Genomic DNA, 18,819 nt, shown 5'->3' on the forward strand with positions numbered 1-18,819 from the left:
GCGTTTTAGATTCATTACTGTGGAACCATCTCTGCACTATTTCATCATGATGAAATGCTGAATTTGATTTGCTGATTTTCTGGTCATTTTAAATAAGGAAAGGTCTTAGCCAAATATAATGAATTTTGTGAATTCAAGATAAGGGAAACTATGGGGACATTTTCTATATTTTAAGTAGCAAAGTATACAGTGACTCCACAGTGGCGCACAGGATTTGTTAAAATGGAAACAACAACCAAATGGTTTTTAGATCTGCCCCGTGTGTTCTCTGATGTTATTTTTTTCCTCAGTGTTAAGATTTCTTCTTCAGTGTAGCACCAATCAAGATAAGTGGAAATGAACCTTGAAAAACAGTTGCTATTGTGTGTTGAGTTACATGGCATAGTGAGGGCGACTCCTAGGGGATTTCCCTTGACTTATTTAGAGCACATATTCTATCTTGTGTTGTAATCTTAGAAGTTGCAGGTAAATGGTGGTGACATCAGTTACTGTTGCTTCTAGATCATACCTAACTCTTATTTAGTAACATCTAGCACATTATTAGTGTCTAATTCATTGATTATTAATTCCACTATTACAAATAATAATATGTTCATGCATTCATTTAGCAAATATTTACTGAGCATCTACTATATACTGGTAAGTTTGATAGATGCTTGGAATTCAGAGATGTGTCAGGCAAGATCCTTTCACTCAAGCAACTTGGTTCTTTTTGTTTTGGCTTTTTTTGGTGGCAGGGTAGTAGGTAGGTGACAGAGAGTAGCATGGGGGAGAGAGAGATGAAATGTACACAGATAAGTGCAATAAAATGGTCTAATAGTCTTATTGAAGAATGCATAGCATATCACAGAACACAAAGGCGAGTATGATCAATCCTCTTTGGGGGAACTAGGACAGGCCTCCTGAGCAGACATGGAAGATAGCAGGCTGGATAAGTCAGGTGGTCAGGTGGAGGCAAGCTAGACCAAACAGGCAGAGGAAGGATGGAGCAGGACTTGTTTGAAGAATAGCAGGTAGTTTATTATGACTGATAGATAAGAGGCAAGGGGAGTGATATGCAAGGGCATTATGTCTGTAGACTTTGAGGAGGTCAGGTCTTCAGGAGAGAGAAATTATATGGCGTGAAGGTTTTAGGCAGGGGAGTAACAGAACCAGATACAGGTGTTGTCAGACTGCTTTAGAGGTATCGAGGATGAGTATAGATCTGGCAGGGAGGTGAGTGGCTGCTGTGGAGAAGTAGAAAGACCAGTTTGGAGTGGTCCTTATAGTGGTCCAAAGGATAGATGATAGGGGCAGTCAGTGATTTCTACTTTCCTGTGAACAGATGCATTTAAAAAAATCTTTGTGATACTCAGTGATAACGGAATCAGAGTTAATAAAAAGCCTAGGTGCTCTTGGTTTCATTTTCGGTGATGGCTTATACCTTTTGCTAAGCCTATTGCCAGGGCTGCTAGAAGAATAAAATAATTTGAATTTGAACTCTTTTTGCCTGGAATGAATGTGGGACTTAATAGTGATATATAGTTATCCTTATGTTTATGGATTACCCAATCCATGGATAAAATATGTGTTCAGCTCTAGGTCAATTTGCTTGAAACAAACTCACACAAAACCAGTTGTCTAAAACCAATTTACCTAAATTAATATTCTCAACGTATTTCTGTCTTCCACAGTAAGTAATTATGTTTGCACCACTCAGGCACAATAACCCAGTGCCTTCCCACCAGGGCGTCTCTGTGATGAGTCACTTTTTGAGGGCATTAATTGCTCCTTCCTAGTCAACAAAATCAATACCTTACATTTCAAACTTGGTAAACCATTTACCTCTGCCTCTTTATCTTTCACATTCTACCCATCCTTCCCCCAGTTCCAGCGTTGCTTCCTTTAGAAAGCCTTTGAAAAAAAAAAAAAAGCCTTTGACTATCCCACCCTCTCATGAGTGTCTCTGAATCCTTTGGCCACCAGGTACTACCTAAGATAGGTCATCTGTTGTTGAATTTTTATTTAAATTGTACATCATTTAACATTTTATGCGTTTGTTTTATATCCCAACTCGTCTCTCAGTCTTTAGTGAGGGGAAAAGTAATCTGGGGATCCTGTTAATTCAGGTATCTGGAGCAGGGACCGTGAATCTGCCTTTTTCACAAGATGCATGGGTATTTTGGCTATAGTGCTAGATGAGTAGTCTTTAAACTGGGGGATGCAGAAGGACCCTCCAAGGGGTAGAGGCATGGATAATTTTGAGCAAATTACCTTCCACATCCTCAGCTTTCATTAGTACTCTCTTAATTTAAATGGATCGCCTACCCAATTTATAAAGGGAAGGTATCTCACCTATTGCAAATCTGGCTCTACCTTGCTCAGATGTGAAAACCTCCAGGGTGTCAAAGAAAGGATAATTTCAAATAATGGTATCTGGGAGGCCTTTATTAGAGGACCAAAAAATTGATCCTATCCATTCCAATAAGATACATTTCCAATTAAATTTTAATTTTTAATAATTATCATATTTCAATATGTTTTCATAGTTAGGTGCTAATAAAATATTTTTATAACTCAGCCCAGAAGTAAACCTAAAACTACTTTTGTGATCAGAGAAAATTTTTAAAAATCATTTTTACATTTGTATTCCTTGGAAATTATGAGAGGGTGAATAATAGGCATTGAAGCATAAAACTATTACTTTTGGATAAATTCTGTTAAAAAGAAGAGAAATTGAAATGTTTAAAAGGAGGAAAAGGACCGGGTAAAATTCCTGAATGTTAAAGCCATCTGTTCACAGCCTTTTTAAACAGATAATGCTGAATGGCAAATATGGTATTATTAGAGTCTATTAACTACATTTAAAAGAGTAATCATTATATTTTTAAGATTAGTATTCATAAATTGTCCAGAATTTGTTTTTGCAACTGTTTAAACTTACAGTGACAAATTTCAGATGTCAATTTAAAAATGTGTGAGGAGTATGGTATTTTTTAGAAAAATTGTAGTGGGTGTATGAGCGTAAGTTTGAAGAGCACTGTTCTGGTTTGTACTTTGAAAACCGCTGCCTCAGAATCACCTGTGACCATGTTAAAAATGTAGCTCACTGGATGTGATCCAGGCATGATCATGTGTGTGATAATAGCTGACATTTATTTAGTTCTGTGTGCCAAAGAAACTGAAAGTGGCAGGTTCATTTCTGCAAAACGTGTCAATGCTGTTTGCCTTTCCCGAGGGCATCGCAGGACTCCCTTCCCTGTGGCTTACTGCCTTGTTCTTAGTGGCTATAACCGGAGCCTAAGGTTATAAAGGAACCAGCCAATTCCCTCCGGTATGAGCCTGCTCAGAGTACTTGCTCCCCTCCCTTCCCACCCCTGCACCTGTGGAGTCAGCCCATCTCTCTAGAGTCTCAGGGAAGAAGCTTCTAGACTCTTCCCCCAACCTCCTCACACTTTCTTTCCCCTCCTCACCCAAACTCAGATCAGCTGTAGGGTTTGAAGGAGAGTGGGAATGTGTGTCACTACCAGGAACAAAGACATTCTGTCTTGTTGTGCTGTACCTGGAGGACCATCCTGCTTCTGTGTCAGGTATGAGCTGATCATCCAGGACTCTGAGCCACGTCTCTGGGAGGTCAGTGAGACGGGAGTGTGGTTTCTGTCTTGCTTTGTTCTTTTCTTTCTCTAAAGTGAATCAATGTCTTTATTTATTTAAAAAAAATTTTTTTGGAGTGAAGTTGATTTAAAATGTTGTGTTACTTTCAGGTATACAGCAAAGTGATTCAGGTGTATGTGTGTGTGTATATGTATATATATATATGTACATTTTTCAGATTATTTCCATTATAGGTTATTACAAGATATTGAATACAGTTCCCTGTGCTATACAGTAGGACCTTGTTGTTTATCTATTTTATGTATAGTAGTGTGTATCTGTTAATCCAAAACTAGTAATTTATCCCTCCCCCCCGTTTCCCCTTTGGTGACCATAAGTTTGTTTTCTGTGTCTTTGAGTCTGTTTCTATTTTGTATATACATTTATTTGTATTATTTTTTAGATTCCACATATAAGTGATATCATACAACATTTGTCTTTCTCTGTCTGACTTCACTTATTCTCTAGATCCATCCATGTTGCTGCAAATGGCAATATTTCAGTCTTTTTTATGGCTGAGTAATATTCCATTGCATATATATATGTATATATATCTTCTTAAACTAATCATCTGCTTATGTGTACGTGAGTTGTTTCTATGTCTTGGCTATTGTAAATAGTGCTGCTGTGAACATTGGTGTGCATATATCTTTTGGAATTAAGAGTTTTCATCTTTTCTGGACATATGCCCAGGATTGGGATTGCTGGATCATATGGTAGTTCTATTTTTAGTTTTTTAAGGACCCTCCATACTGTTTTCCATAATGGCTGCACCAATTTACATCCCTACCAACAGTGTAGGAGGGTTCCCTTTTCTCCACGCCCTCTCCAGCATTCATTATTTGTAGATGTTTTGATGATAGACATTTTGACCGATGTGTGATAATGAGGTGATACCTCATTGCAGTTTTGATTTGCATTTCTCTAATAATTAGTGATGTTGAGCATCTTTTCATGCGCCTGTTGGCCATCTGTATGTCTTCTTTGGAGAAATGTCTGTTCAGGTCTTCTGCCGATTTTTTGATTGGATTGCTTGTTTTTTGATATGGAGCTGTATGAGGTGTTTGTATATTTTGGAAATTAATTCCTTGTCAGTCACATCATTTGCAAATATTTTCTCCCATTCCACATTTTGTCTTTTCATTTTGTTAATGGTTTCCTTTGCTGTGCAAAAGCTTTTAAGTTTAATTAGGTCCCATTTGTTTATTTTTGTTTTTATTTCCATTACTCTAGGAGGCAGCTCCAAAAATATATTGCTGTGATTTATAACAAGGAGTGTTCTGCCTGTGTTTTCCTCTCAGAGTTTTATAGTATCCAGTCTTTCATTTAGGTCTTTAATCCATTTTGAGTTTTTTTTGTATATGGTGTTAGAGAATGTTATAATTTCATTCTTTTATATGTAGCTGTCCTGTTTTCCCAGCACCACTTATTGAAGAGACTGTCTTTTCTCCATTGTATGTTCTTGCCTCCTTTGTCTTAGATTCATTGACTATAAGTGTGTGGGTTTATACTTGGGCTCTGTATCCTGTTACATTGATCTATGTGTCTGTTTTTGTGCCAGTGCCATACAGTTTTGATTACCATAGCTTTGTAATATAGTCTGAAGTCAGGGAGAGTGATTCCTCCAGCTCCATTCTTCTTTCTCAAGTTTGTTTTGGCTATTCAGGATTCTTAATATTAATAAGGATTAGAAATAAGTCAGTTACTACAGAGTTCAAAGTCATTTTAAAAACTAGATGTGGTGCTTGCTTTGGCAGCACATATACTAAAATTGGAACGATACAGAGAAGATTAGCATGGCCCCTGCGCAAGGATGACACGCAAATGCGTGACGTGTTCCATATCTTTTATATGTATAGCTGATTCACTTTGTTATAAAGCAGAAACTAACACACCTTTGTAAAGCAATCATACTCCAATAAAGATGTTAAAAAAAAACTAGATGTGAATGGTTGCAACCCTGATAAGATGTATAGGACAAAGAACAGAAAGAAGTACAGCAAAATACTAACAGTGGCATCTTGGGGGGTGGATTTTCATGTTTTCTGAATTCCAGTTCTTAAATATAAGCATGCTTATATTGCTTTTACAATTTAGAAACCTCTTCTAAATTATCCTTTCTGAGAGGGGGGGATACCAGACACTCATAACTGGCACAAATGGATACTCTGCTGCTTGTACTCCAAGAGGGTATTTCCATTTCTCAGTGATAATGACTAATAACGAATCTGTGTTTTACATCTGTCAGGCCCTATGGAAATGAACTAAATGTTATACATGGATTAAATAACTGTAATCCTTAGTGTAATGTTATGAGGTAGATAATTATTCATAGTTTACTAAGGAGGGTACTGCAGCTTAGAAAAAATTATATACTTTTCTTGGGTTTTACAAAGCTAGTAAAGAGAGAAGCCAATATTTGAACCTTGGTTTTGCACCATTAAACTGATAGGCATGTCACCTTACACCAGCTCACACCATGCCCCGTCCTTTTTCAGTAAATATAGAGGCATTTCTAAGAACTGAAATGAGGATCCACTTTGGAATGAATGGAAAGAAATATCGGATATGGAGTGATGATGAAAGGATAAAAGGGTATAATGTGTTCTTACATGGAATTATGTATAGAAGAAATAATTCACATAATATACATTCAACAGTAATTTTATTTGAAGTGCATCATTTATTTAAGTAGTATAGCCTGAACACCTCCTACATGCCAGGACTTGTTTAAGGCATTTGAATACATCAGTGAATCAAGAAGAAAACAATTCCAGCTTTCTAGGAGCCTGCCTTCTAAGGGAGTGGGGGAGGATGATGGTGGTGAATAGAGATAATAAAGAAATAAAGTAAATAAATTGTAGATTAGATGGCGATAAATGCTATGGAAAAGAAGAGCCAGATGAGAGGCATTGGCATTGTAGTGGAAGGGTTGGTTACAGTTTTAAATAGTGTGGTCAGGGTAGGACTCCTTACGACTGTGACGTTTGAGCAAAGAAATAAGAAAAGAGAAAGAGTTAAGGGAATGCAGGGGAAGGGAAGCTCCAGTCCAAAGGCTCTGAGTACAGAATGGGTGTTGTGTGGTCTGGGTAACTGCAGTTGTTAAGCAGTTAGCCAGAAAAGGAGATTTGAGAAGAAATGTAGAGTCAGCTGTTCTTAACCTTGGGTCTAAGGACCTCTAAGGAGTCCAGGGATAGAATTCAGGGGTCTATTAATTTGGGTGGGAAAAAATTTCACTTTTATTTTTAACAATAACATCTAACTGAAATGTAACATTTTTCAGCAGACCAAAAACCTAGAATAAATTAGTAGAACCATTGACCTTGTCAGCAATAGAAGTCATAGGTATTATCATATCACATGATAGGTGTTGCAGGTATCTTAAAATATGGTTGTGTTCATCATCGCATCGCATCAAAATTATGTTAGTAATTAGACCTGCCACTAGATCCTCTTATTTCATGTAGTAATAAAGGGAGTACATGTGTTACTATATCACAATTAAAATTAAAACTGAGTTGGTTTCCTCTGTAGTCCGTTGTATTTCATTTTATACATCTAAAAATACTATGTGGAGAAGGGATCCCTAGAGACTGCCAACTGGCAAAGGGGTCCATGGCACAAAACAGATGAAGGAACCCCTGACAGGCAGTGTTGCAGGCCAATGTGGAATCTTGTTTGATGTTGGCCTTTGTGCTGAGAGTGAAATGGCAGGAGCTGTGAGAGGATTTTGAGCAGAGGCTTGACATGATTTTCTTTTTGTCTGGAAAAGCCCACTCTGGCTGCTGTGTTGAATTAGGGACTGGGGCACGGGGAAGGGGAGTCTGGGACCAGGCAGACCCACATCAGAGTTATTAGATCATTTTGGTGATCCAGGCAAGAAATTGTGCTTGCTCAGGGGATGGTGACATGGACTATGGGTATAGCAAAGGAGGCAGTAAAAAATAATCAGATTCTGGATTTGTTTTGGAGGCAGAACCATCGGGATTTCCTGATAGGTTGGATGTGCCGGAGAACAGTCAGGGATGACGGCAGAGTTTTTGACTTGAGCCATGGAAGGATGGAATGGCCATCGACTGGAGGAGAGGACTGTGGCTGGTAGGGGGAAGATCAGGCATTATTTCTGATGTGTGAAACTTGAGGTGTTGATCTGACATATACAAGGAAGTGTTTGCAGGCATTTGGATGGTATATGAGTGTGGAGCTGGGGAGGAGGGCTTCTGAGCTGCAGATGTGTGTCAGGGAGTCATTTGTGCATAGGAAAGTTGATATTTAAAACTCAGACTGGTGAAATGCTGAGGGTAGATAGAAAAGGGTAACCAGGAGTGAGTGACCGTGGGGAGCTCCAGCAGGAGGAGATTGAGGTGAAGAGGAGGAATCAGCAAAGTAAACTGAGAAAAGTGTCCAGCGAGGCAGCAGGAAAAGCAAGAGATGGTGGAGTTCCGGATGCTAAGTAGAAAAAGTGTATCAAGGAGTGGGGGTGGGGGGGAGGGAGTGTGTCAAATGGTAGAGCAGGAAAAGTAAGGAGTGAGAATTGACCACTGAATTTAGAAGCATAGAGGGCACTGGTGGAAGGGATTAGGGGCAAAAGTCTAATTTGGAGTGGCTTTAAGAGAATGGCAGCTGGACACAGTATGGAGACCACTTTTTTGAGAAGTTTTACAAAAGGAACTAAAGTGGGAGTAGTAGCTGGTGGGGCATGTGGGATCAAAAGAAAGATTTCATTTTGTTCTGATTAAGATGGGAGACATAATAGCTCTTTTGTATGCCAGAGAGAAGGTTCCAATAGAAAGGGGAAATTTGAGGTAGGAAGAAGGCAGACTTCCTGGAATGATCTCTTTAAGAGAATGATTAGGATAGACATCTAATGTACTAGCAGAGGGGTTGGCTTTGATAATACATGAAAAGTCATCTGTAGTAACAGATCCAAGAGCATGAGAAGTCATCTCTAGTAACAGACCCAAGGGCAGAGAATATGGGTATCAGTGCTGGTAGGTGGGAGGATGCAGAGGTTCTTCTGGCTGCTCCAGTTTTTCAGTGAAGTAGGAAGCAAAGTTATCCGTTAAGAATGAAGATGAAATAAGAATAGCGATAACAGCTAGAAATATGTGTCATACACCTATGTGCCAGGCACTGCTCTAAGTACTGTACAAATATTAACTCATCTTTACAACAGCCTTGTGAGGTAGGAATCATTACCCTTACTTAAGGATGAGAAAACAGGCACAGAAGGTGTGAAATAACTCAAGCCAGATCCCACTACTTGTAAGTGGCAGAGCTAGAATGCAAACCAGGCCTCCTGGGTCCGGAGTCTGCTGTCTCAGTTACAAGAGGATACCTACAGCCAGATTGACCTTCTCAAAGACAGTACGCATTTTCTTTTCTTTTTTCCTTTTTTTTTTTTTTTTGCGGTATGTGGGCCTCTCACTGTTGTGGCCTCTCCCGTTGCGGAGCACAGGCTCCGGACGCGCAGGCTCAGCGGCCATGGCTCACGGGCCCAGCCGCTCCGCGGCATGTGGGATCTTCCCGGACCGGGGCACGAACCCGCGTCCCCTGCATTGGCAGGCGGACTCTCAACCACTGCGCCACCAGGGAAGCCCCATTTTATTTTCTTGATCAGTGACCCTCAGTGTCCTACAAGATGGAATACTATCATGTCTCCCTCTAAGGATTAGAGTACATAAGGCAAACCGCTTAGCACAATGCCCAATTCATAGAAGACAGTCAGTAAATGTTCATACTAGCTGGTTCTAGCAGCAGTCCATTTTTGTTGATGACGATGTTAACACTTCATGATTCTATTGATTGCTTTTTAAACATTGGGTTTCATGATTTAAAAATGGTTTCCAAATAGAGGAACAAAAACGGTATCTTACACTCTATTAATACTTCTTTGATTACCAGCAAGGTTGAACGTTTGTTCCTATGTTTATAGGATATGGAAACAGTGACTCTGACTTTGTATTTCTTTGACATCTGTTGCCATAGTAACTAAGGCAGTGAGCTATAAAGGGAGTGCGTGAATCCACGAGCCTGGCTCCCAGCTTGCTGGCTGAGAGAGCCAAAGGGGCAGAGCAGCCAGAGGCTGTATGATCCGAGGGCTGGATGCATCTGGGTACTTATTCAGCTGTGGCTTCTCTATTAGGAGCAGCTGTGAATGGGGCTCCAGGAGTCACCCTCACGAAATGAGGCACATGATGACAGTTGGAAGAGGAAGAGTAAATATTACTAAAGATGAATGGATATGGTAACGGCCAAGTGGAAAAAACCTGTGGACGTGTGGGGATGCGTTGGTGCTGACTAGCTGGTACCATGAGGGATGAATTTCAGGAAACCACTAATTGGGGTAGATCCTCTGCAGAGGACTGGGCCTGAGTCACATCTGTTCTGTGGGATGTGAGTTCTGTGAGGAAGTCCAAGTCCTCAGGCTGCATCAGCTGCAGACCCTCCAGAGTGCTGGCTCCTTCTGGTAGTGAGAGTGGAAAGCTTGGGTTGGTGTTATCATGATTTTTTGTTTGTCCTCGTCAATGAATACTGATGGAACTGGGCTAGTATTCAGAGGAGATCCTGTAGCCAGGCTTCCTGGGTTCAGAGCCCCCTTATTAACCATGTGAACATGAGCAAGGACTTCATCTCTCTGGGTCTCAGTTTATCTCTAATACGGGGGCAATAATAACAATACATCCCACATAAAATACATAAAACTTTTATAAGAATTCAATGAGTTCAGATTATATTTCACCTAATGTATGATACACAGCATCCGCATCTAAAATTACAATTTTACAATTGACATTTTACAATCAAAGTCGGTGGAGGGCTTCCCTGGTGGCACAGTGGTTGAGAGTCTGCCTGCCGATGCAGGGCACGCGGGTTCGTGCCCCGGTCCGGGAAGATCCCACATGCCGTGGAGCGGCTGGGCCCGTGAGCCATGGCCGCTGAGCCTGCGCGTCCGGAGCCTGTGCTCTGCAACGGGAGAGGCCACAACAGTGAGAGGCCCGCGTACCACAAAAAAAAAAAAAAAAAAAGAAAAGAAAAAATCGGGAAAAGAAAAAATTTTTCTTTCCTAGTGGTACATAAATACTGATTCATCTTAAAATCAATGATGTCTTATGTTGGAGGAAATACTGTATGTTATTAGGACAGCATTAAATATGGCTTGGTAATAGAAAATGCTACATGTAAGTGTTAACATTTACTTGGCTTTATAGTCACAACCAGATCCTAATGACGTCACTAAACCCATACGGATATATTCATTGCAAGCTCCTTATCCCTGTGATGTGAGAGCTCTTAAAAGCAAAACAAAAATCCAAGTAAGCTAGAATATCAACCCATAAAGAGTCACATGATCTTCTGCTTTGGGGGAGCTTCAGGATGTAGTATGTGACTTTCAAGTGTACCTGTTCTTGCTGCATACACTCATCCCTTGACCTTCCAGGTCACTCCCTCTGCTTTCCTTTAATGGCCACATAGATAACCCATTCCAAATCCTGGCCTCTCTTCCCTCCCAGCGGCAGTCTTTTTCATTTCAGTCAGGTGATACACGGTGTCTACATCCTAGATCTTATGTTTACTCAAGAGAGCTTTTATCTTGAAAAGATAAATTATAACATCCAGTTTCTGTCCATCATCTTTCACTCCAGCTTTTCCTCTCAGTTCTCTCAAAACACAGATTCCTTCTCTTCCTTGGGGACTTGACGCCAAACATCTTCCTCGATGTCTGTCAGCCTTTCCTGTCTTTCCTCCCTTCTTAGGGCATTGAAATTCTTTCTTCAGTCACATTCTTGGTAATGTCGTTGATTTCTTGACCTTGTCACCTTCTGTAGCAGCTGTCTGATAAAACCCCAGCCCTGGAGGGATTTAAACATTTGCATCTCCCTCCCTTGATCTGGACTGCAGAAGCTGTTGGAGAAAAAGGTACAGCTCTGTACTTCTGCCCCTGTGACTCATGGTCCTGATGAGAGTGGGCCCCCCACCCTGTCCACGGCTCTTCATACGTGTTCCTAGACTGCACTCCTGTGTTCATAGCAGCTGCTTTTCCCAGTATGTTCTAGCCGCTTCAGAACTTCCATTTCTTGCCCTCTCCCTTCACTCTGAACATCTGACCTCATTTAAAAGTCATGAAGAGGCTTTGGAGTATGGTAGAAAATACTTGTTAGAATTAGTCAGGAAATCTGAGCTCTGCTGAATAGCCATGTGTTTTTTTTTTTCCTCTTGTAGTTATAAAATGTGTTTTCATCTGTGTATGGATCTGAGCTTCTAAAGCAAATGAGTCATTTTATTTGGATATTAGTTTCTTCCTATGTACTTTGAGGGAGGGGCACTGGTCTAAGTGCCTTCTGAAATTTTGTCTTTAAGATTCTGTAATTTTACTCACAGATATAGAGGACAAAATAGTGGTTACCAGTGAAGGGAGGGGGGCAATGTAGGGATGGGGGAGGTACAAACTCTTGTGTGTGAGATAGGCTCAAGGACGTATTGTACAACACGAGGAGTGTAGCCAATAATTTGTAATAACGGTAAATGGAAGTAACCTTTAAAATTGTATAAAAATTTTAAAAATTCCATGATTTTATGATTTAAGTTTTGTATGGTCTTCTGAACCAGCTTTAATTTGCAGGAAGAGACTATTTCTGATAATGTCATTTCCTCAGTAAAACAAGAAAATTCCCGTTTGTCATAGAAACCTGGAAGGCATGTTACCTTTTGTGATGGCAAATTTATCCTTTTCCTATTTTAGTTTTGAACTAGTGAAAATGACTTCCTGTGGTTTGGTCTATCATTTCTTTTTTTTAATTAATTAATTTATTTATTTTTGGGTGTGTTGGGCCTTCATTTCTGTGCGAGGGCTTTCTCTAGTTGCAGCGAGCGGGGGTCACGCTTCATCGCGGTGCGCGGGCCTCTCACTATTGCGGCCTCTCTTGTTGCAGAGCACAGGCTCCAGACGCGCAGGCTCAGTAGTTGTGGCTCACGAGCCTAGCTGCTCTGCGGCATGTGGGATCTTCCCAGACCAGGGCTCGAACCCGTGTCCCCTGCATTGGCAGGCAGATTCTTAACCACTGCACCACCAGGGAAGCCCTGGTCTATCATTTTATCAGTAGGAAGGAAGAGAAAGTTAAGGAGTATCTCATTTCTGTAATAGAGTTAATCAAGACTTTGCCTTGAACCTCTGAGTGGGGCTTCTGGGGATGAAAGATATATGTTTCCTGACCGGGTTTCACTCTGAAGAGCGTGTTGGGTGTATCAGCCAGTAGTACCTGAAGCTTTGCTGCCAGACTAAACTGCCCATTTCTAAATATTTGCAAATAATGTTAATCTCCAAAATATGCAAACAGCTCATACAGCTCAATATCAAAAAAAACTAACAACCCAATCAAGAAATGGGCAGGAAACCTAAATAGACATTTCTCCAAAGAAGACATACAGATGGCCAACAGGCACATGAAAAGATGCTGAATATTGCTAATTATTAGAGAAATGCAAATCAAAACTACAATGAAGTATTGTCTCACACCGGTCAGAATGGCCATCATCAAAACGTCTGCAAACAATAAATGCTGGAGAAGGTGTGGAGAAAAGGGAACACTCTTGCACTGCTGGTGAGAATGTGAATTGGTTCAGCCACTATGGAGAACAGTATGGAGGTTCCTTAGAAAACTAAAAACAGAACTACCATACCACCCAGCAATCCCACTACTGGGCAAAACAGCAATCCCACTACTGAGAAAAACATAATTCAAAAAGAGTCATGTACCAAAATGTTCACTGCAGCTCTATTTACAATAGCCAGGACATGGAAGCAACCTAGGTGTCCATCAACAGATGAATGGATAAAGAAGATGTGGCACATATATATAATGGAATATTACTCAGCCATAAAAAGGAATGAAACTGAGTTATTTGTAGTGAGGTGGAGGGACCTAGAGTCTGTCATACAGAGTGAAGTAAGTCAGAAAGAGAAAGACAAATACCATATGCTAACACATATATATGGAATCTGAAGAAAAAAAAAGAAGATGGTCAGAAGAACCCAGGGGCAAGACGGAAATATAGATGCAGACCTACTAGAGAATGGACTTGAGGACACGGGGAGGGGGAAGGGTAAGCTGGGACAAAGTGAGAGAGTGGCATGGACATATATACACTACCAAATATAAAATAGATAGCTAGTGGGAAGCAGCCTCATAGCCCAGGGAGATCAGCTTGGTGCTTTGTGACCACCTAGAGGGGTGGGATAGGGAGGGTTGGAGGGAGGGAGGGAGATGCAAGAGGGAAGAGATATGGGGACACATGTATATGTATAACTGATTCACTTTTTATAAAGCAGAAACTGACACACCATAGTAAAGCAATTATACTCTAATAAAGATGTTAAAAAAAAAACAACTAAAAATAAAGCTACCACATGATCCAGAAATCCTGATCCTGGGCATATATCCAAAGAAGATGAAAACTCTAATTTGAAAAGATACATGTACCCCAATGTTCATAGCAGCACTATATACAATACAGTAGCCAAGACATGGAAACGACCCAAGTGTCCATAAACAGATAATTGGTTTAAGAAGTGTGGTGTATATATATAATGGAATATTACTCAGCCATAAAAAAGGAATGAAATGATACCATTTGCAGCAACATGGATGGACCTAGAGAATATCATACTAAGTGAAATAAGTCAGACAGAGAAAGACTAATGTTATATGACATCACTTATATGTGGAATCTAAAAATAATACAAATGAATGTGCCTACAAAACAGAAACAGACTCACAGACATAGAAAACAAACTTATGGTTGCCAAAGGGGGAAAGGGGGAAGGGATAAATTAGGAGTATGGGAATAAATGTACAAACTACTATACATAAAATAGATAAGCGACAAGGATTTACTGCATAGCCCAGGGAACTATATTCAATATCTTGTAATAGCCTATAATGGAAAATAATCTGAAGATATATGTGTGTGTATATATATAATCTGAAAAAATATATGTGTGTGTATGTATGTATACAACTGAATGACTTTGCTGTATGCCTGAAACTGACACAGTATTGTAAATCAACGATACTTCAATTAAACAACTGCACATTTCTGTGAATTGAGCTGATATCCTTTGCATGCTGCCCAGATGGTGCATTTCTAGAATGATAATCTGGCAGGTTACTTTGGGGTTTACCGGTAAAATGGGGTTGACCAGAAGATCTTGCCGTTTTTATTCCCATCTGCAGTCTCTTCTATATAATCTTGCCCTTTGAACATTCTTTCTGGATGCTAAAATTTCAGGGGAACTACAGGAGAGCAAGGAAGAGCCCAAGTCCTGTGCATTGGCTCCTGGTGCGTCAGTTTGGATGGAGGAGAACTTGGAGTTAGCAGATGGAGGGCGTGCTTTTTACAGTCTAGATAGAGGCATCCCCTTCTAGCCTCACCAGACATCATTGTTTGAGGATCATGCTAACAGTAGCCATGGTTCTCAGCCTTGGCTGTCTATCAGAATCACCTGGAAAGCTGTTAAAAATTCCGGTGCCTAACATGCATCTTATACCAGTTAAATCTACCTCTGGGCTGGGATCTATGCTTCAGTAGTTTTTAAGCCTCCGCAGGTGAATGTACCATGTAGACGAGGCTGAGAACCATCGAATAGAGACTTGACCGGGAAGGGTTAAGTTGGTTGGCTGGTGCAGAAGTTTGGCTTTCACAAGCGAGCTGGTTGCGTCTCTGCTTTATCTTGGCTGATTTTTGACCGTAGTAACACTGTAGCAAGATCAGAGGTAGTCAGCCGCGTGTGACTGCTTTTTCAGAAGTGTGCGTTTGAAGGGCAACTGTGTTTCGCCTGTGAATCGGTGTGTGCGTGTCTTCATATGCTCTTACCAATGGTATTCCTCACTCTCTACAAGAAGGGAAGGTAGGTACTGTGTGCATTAGTGGTGTGTGTGTTGTGTCCACTGCATTTGGGGTCACTGTTCATTGTGTTCACTTTGAAAAGCAGGTAATTGACTTTCTTGTAACTTTCAGTGAAAAATCATTTGAAAAGATCAGATGGGAAGAAAAGGAAACTCACACTTCCCTTGTAAAAGTAAAACAACAAAATTCAGGAGATTTTAAAGAAGGCAAGCCAGACTGAAATGTCTAGAACCAGTGTTTCTGGCTAGCTAAAAGATGCTAGTGTGACTCTCTTTCTACCTGTGTGTACACGTAGTCCCCAATTTTTAGAAATTCCTGGCCTGTTGTGTACAGTTCCCCTTAAGAGTGCCGAAAGATCCTGACTAGGGTTGCCAGATAAAATATAGGATGTCCAGTTAAACGTGACCTTCAGATAAACAATAACTATTTAGTGTAAGTACCAAATATTGCATGAGACACACTGACACTAAAAAATGCTCTGTTTATCTGAAGTTCACTTTTAACTGAGCATCTTGCATTTTTATTTTCTAAATCTGGCAACCCTGTGGAGGTATGGGCTAGACTCGAGGGCTTGTCGCGCTGTCCAGTTTTTCTGGGCTGGGTCTCACTGTGACCTTGCTTCTTACCATATTCCTGCAGAGAAGCTGCCACTCAGTTTTCCATCCCAAACTCTTATTTTGTTGTTTTTCCTATATGTCTAATAGGTTTTCTCATCTCTGGTGTTAGAATTGAGAGAGACTTGAAGATAGATATAGACATGAAAAACCAGTTCTTAAATTCTGACTGGTAGAAGCAATGCAAACCAAGACCTTATACTTATAGGCACTTAAGCCCAGTGGCAGGTGTAGTATGTTGTATTTTGGAGTACTTTTCCACCATGTGGGAGACACAAGTGTCCTGTTGCCCTTAGAAACTTGGGCAGGTGGCCTGCCCTCTTGGGTACTTGTCTGGCCTGGTTTACTAGAAAATTCCGCTTTCAGTCACGTTAAAGCTGGCTGGCTTTCACCTGCCTCTCCAGAGACTGACCTTCACCTCCCCTTCTCCTGAGGTTCCTTTTGTTGGCCTTAAAGGGCTCTGTCAGTTACAGAGTGGAGAACTTATTGGAGAACAATAAAGAGTGGAGAACTTCTCCCAAAGTTTTCAGTCAAATCATCTGATGCTTGTACATGCCCCATGAGGAATGTATTTTTACTAGGACTTTGGATATGCACTCTGTTTGAGGTAGGCAATTTTTCTCACTGACTTTAAACCAAGTTTTATGTAGAAAAAAGCATATATATATATATATATATATATATGAGATTTTTGAACACATCCGTTATCTTTTGTAGAAGAGAATCCTGCATAATTTTGAACGAATAGAAAATTAGGGAAGTAGAATGAGCACTTGTATATTAATCATCTATACTTAAACATCTTGCCGTATTTTCTTCAGACTTGTGAAGCCAGGGTTGAGACCGCTTTTGTAACCCCACCTTAATCCAATTTCTCTGCCCATCTCCTCAGCCACTCTCCCAAGGTTTTTGTGGGGCTGACCACCATGCACAACTACAGGAAGGTCACTTGTGAATGGTGTCATCTGTGTATTCCGAGACAGTGTATAGCATGGGTTTTCTAAACCCTGTACAAATGGTATTACCGTAAAAGCTTTGACAGTCATATCATTATAAATAATACTAGTATTGTCTGTTCCTTTCCAGTTTTTACATCTCATTCTCTTCTAACTGCATAGTCCCAGACCTGTAGTACATGCAGGAAAATGTGAGTGGCCATGGATATTCTTAATCTTGCTTCTTGAAGTTTCACTATTACATATGAAGTGTGCTGGAAAATTCTTTTTTTTTTTTTTTTTTTGCGGTACACGGGCCTCTCCCGTTGCGGAGCACAGGCTCCGGATGCGCAGGCTCAGCGGCCATGGCTCACGGGCCCAGCCGCTCCGCGGCATGTGGCATCCTCCCGGACCGGCGCACGAACCCGCGTCCTCTGCATCGGCAGGCGGACTCTCAACCACTGCGCCACCAGGGAAGCCCCTGGAAAATTCTTGATGTCCTGAATTTGATTTCCTTCTATTCTAAATTAGCTCAGAGTTTTTTTCTTTCTCTTTTTAAAGTCGAGGATGACTGTTGAGCTTTATCATGATTGTTTTCTGTGTCATTCTGTATCATTTTGAGATTTTGAGATATGATGGATTTCCTCCTTTAGTGTATTAGTGTGTTAGATATCACAGATAAATTTTCAGATGATATATAATTCTTGCATTCTTAGAATAAACCCTGCTTAGTTACCTGGTTTATTTTCACAAGTTGGTTAATTAGATTTGCTAACTTTAGGTTTACTTTTTAGTCTATCCTCTTATTGATTTTAATTTAATTGTATTATAGAAAGTGAACATGGTCTGTATAATAGTATTACTTTGAAATTTTTTGAGAAATTTTCTCTGTGAATCATCAGTTTTTGCAAATATATCATGTGTCTGAAAAGGGGATGTGTTGTTTTTGTTGGGTTCTGGGATATAGATAGTCAAGGTTGTTACTTGTGTCAGTCACTATGTTTTTATTTACTTGATCTACAATTTCTAATAGAGGGGTATTATCTCCTATCACTTAACTTATTTTGTCAGTTTTTGCTTTATGTACTTCAAGGCTAAGATGTTAGTTGCATTCGAGATCATGATCATACCCAACACCTCCGTTAAGCAATAAAACATTAGAAATACATTTGCAGCCTCCTGTGTGCCTTCTACCTTCCCCTTATGTGAAACTGTTTATTAATCCCATGTACTTCTTTATACTTAGGTATAAAATCCCTAAATAATGTATAATACAATTAGGTATTTTAAAAGTCTAAAAGTGGCATCCAACTGTGTGTATTTTTTGGCAACTTTTTCTCTCAAAATTCTATTTGCTAGATTAATCTGTGTTGCTATGTATAGCTCCAGGTCATTCATTTTAATGTCTGCATAGTATTACTTTGAGTGTATATATCACTCAGTATTTGTTTATCGGTACTGCTGTGATGGAAATTTATTTCTGTTTTTCACTACTATAAATGGTGCTTCCTCAAGTGTTCTTTTAAACATTTGTGTTCATGGTAAACACTCCATTTGGGTTAAATTTTGGAGTAGAATTTCTGGTTTTATTTATGTGTAACTTTCAGTTTAGTAGATGTTGTCAAAATGAATTTTCAAGTGATTGTAGCAGTTAGTACTTCCATCAGCAGTGTGGAATTCTCATTCTTGTTCCTCACCAGTAGTTAGTATTAGCAGACTTTTTAATATTT

General features: G+C 40.0%; 1 protein-coding gene and 1 non-coding gene across 3 annotated transcripts in view; both read left to right on the top strand.

Annotated features, from left to right (window-relative positions):
• FMN1 (formin 1) overlaps positions 1-18,819 on the top strand; it is a 397,262-nt gene that overhangs the window by 119,790 nt on the left and 258,653 nt on the right. The window lies entirely within an intron of this gene.
• On the top strand, positions 5,375-5,481 carry LOC132505731 (U6 spliceosomal RNA). The gene has a single exon (XR_009535511.1). It is a non-coding gene; the product is annotated as a U6 spliceosomal RNA (small nuclear RNA).

The sequence above is a fragment of the Lagenorhynchus albirostris genome, chromosome 1 (assembly GCF_949774975.1).
Source record: "Lagenorhynchus albirostris chromosome 1, mLagAlb1.1, whole genome shotgun sequence".
Lineage (NCBI taxonomy): Eukaryota > Metazoa > Chordata > Mammalia > Artiodactyla > Delphinidae > Lagenorhynchus > Lagenorhynchus albirostris.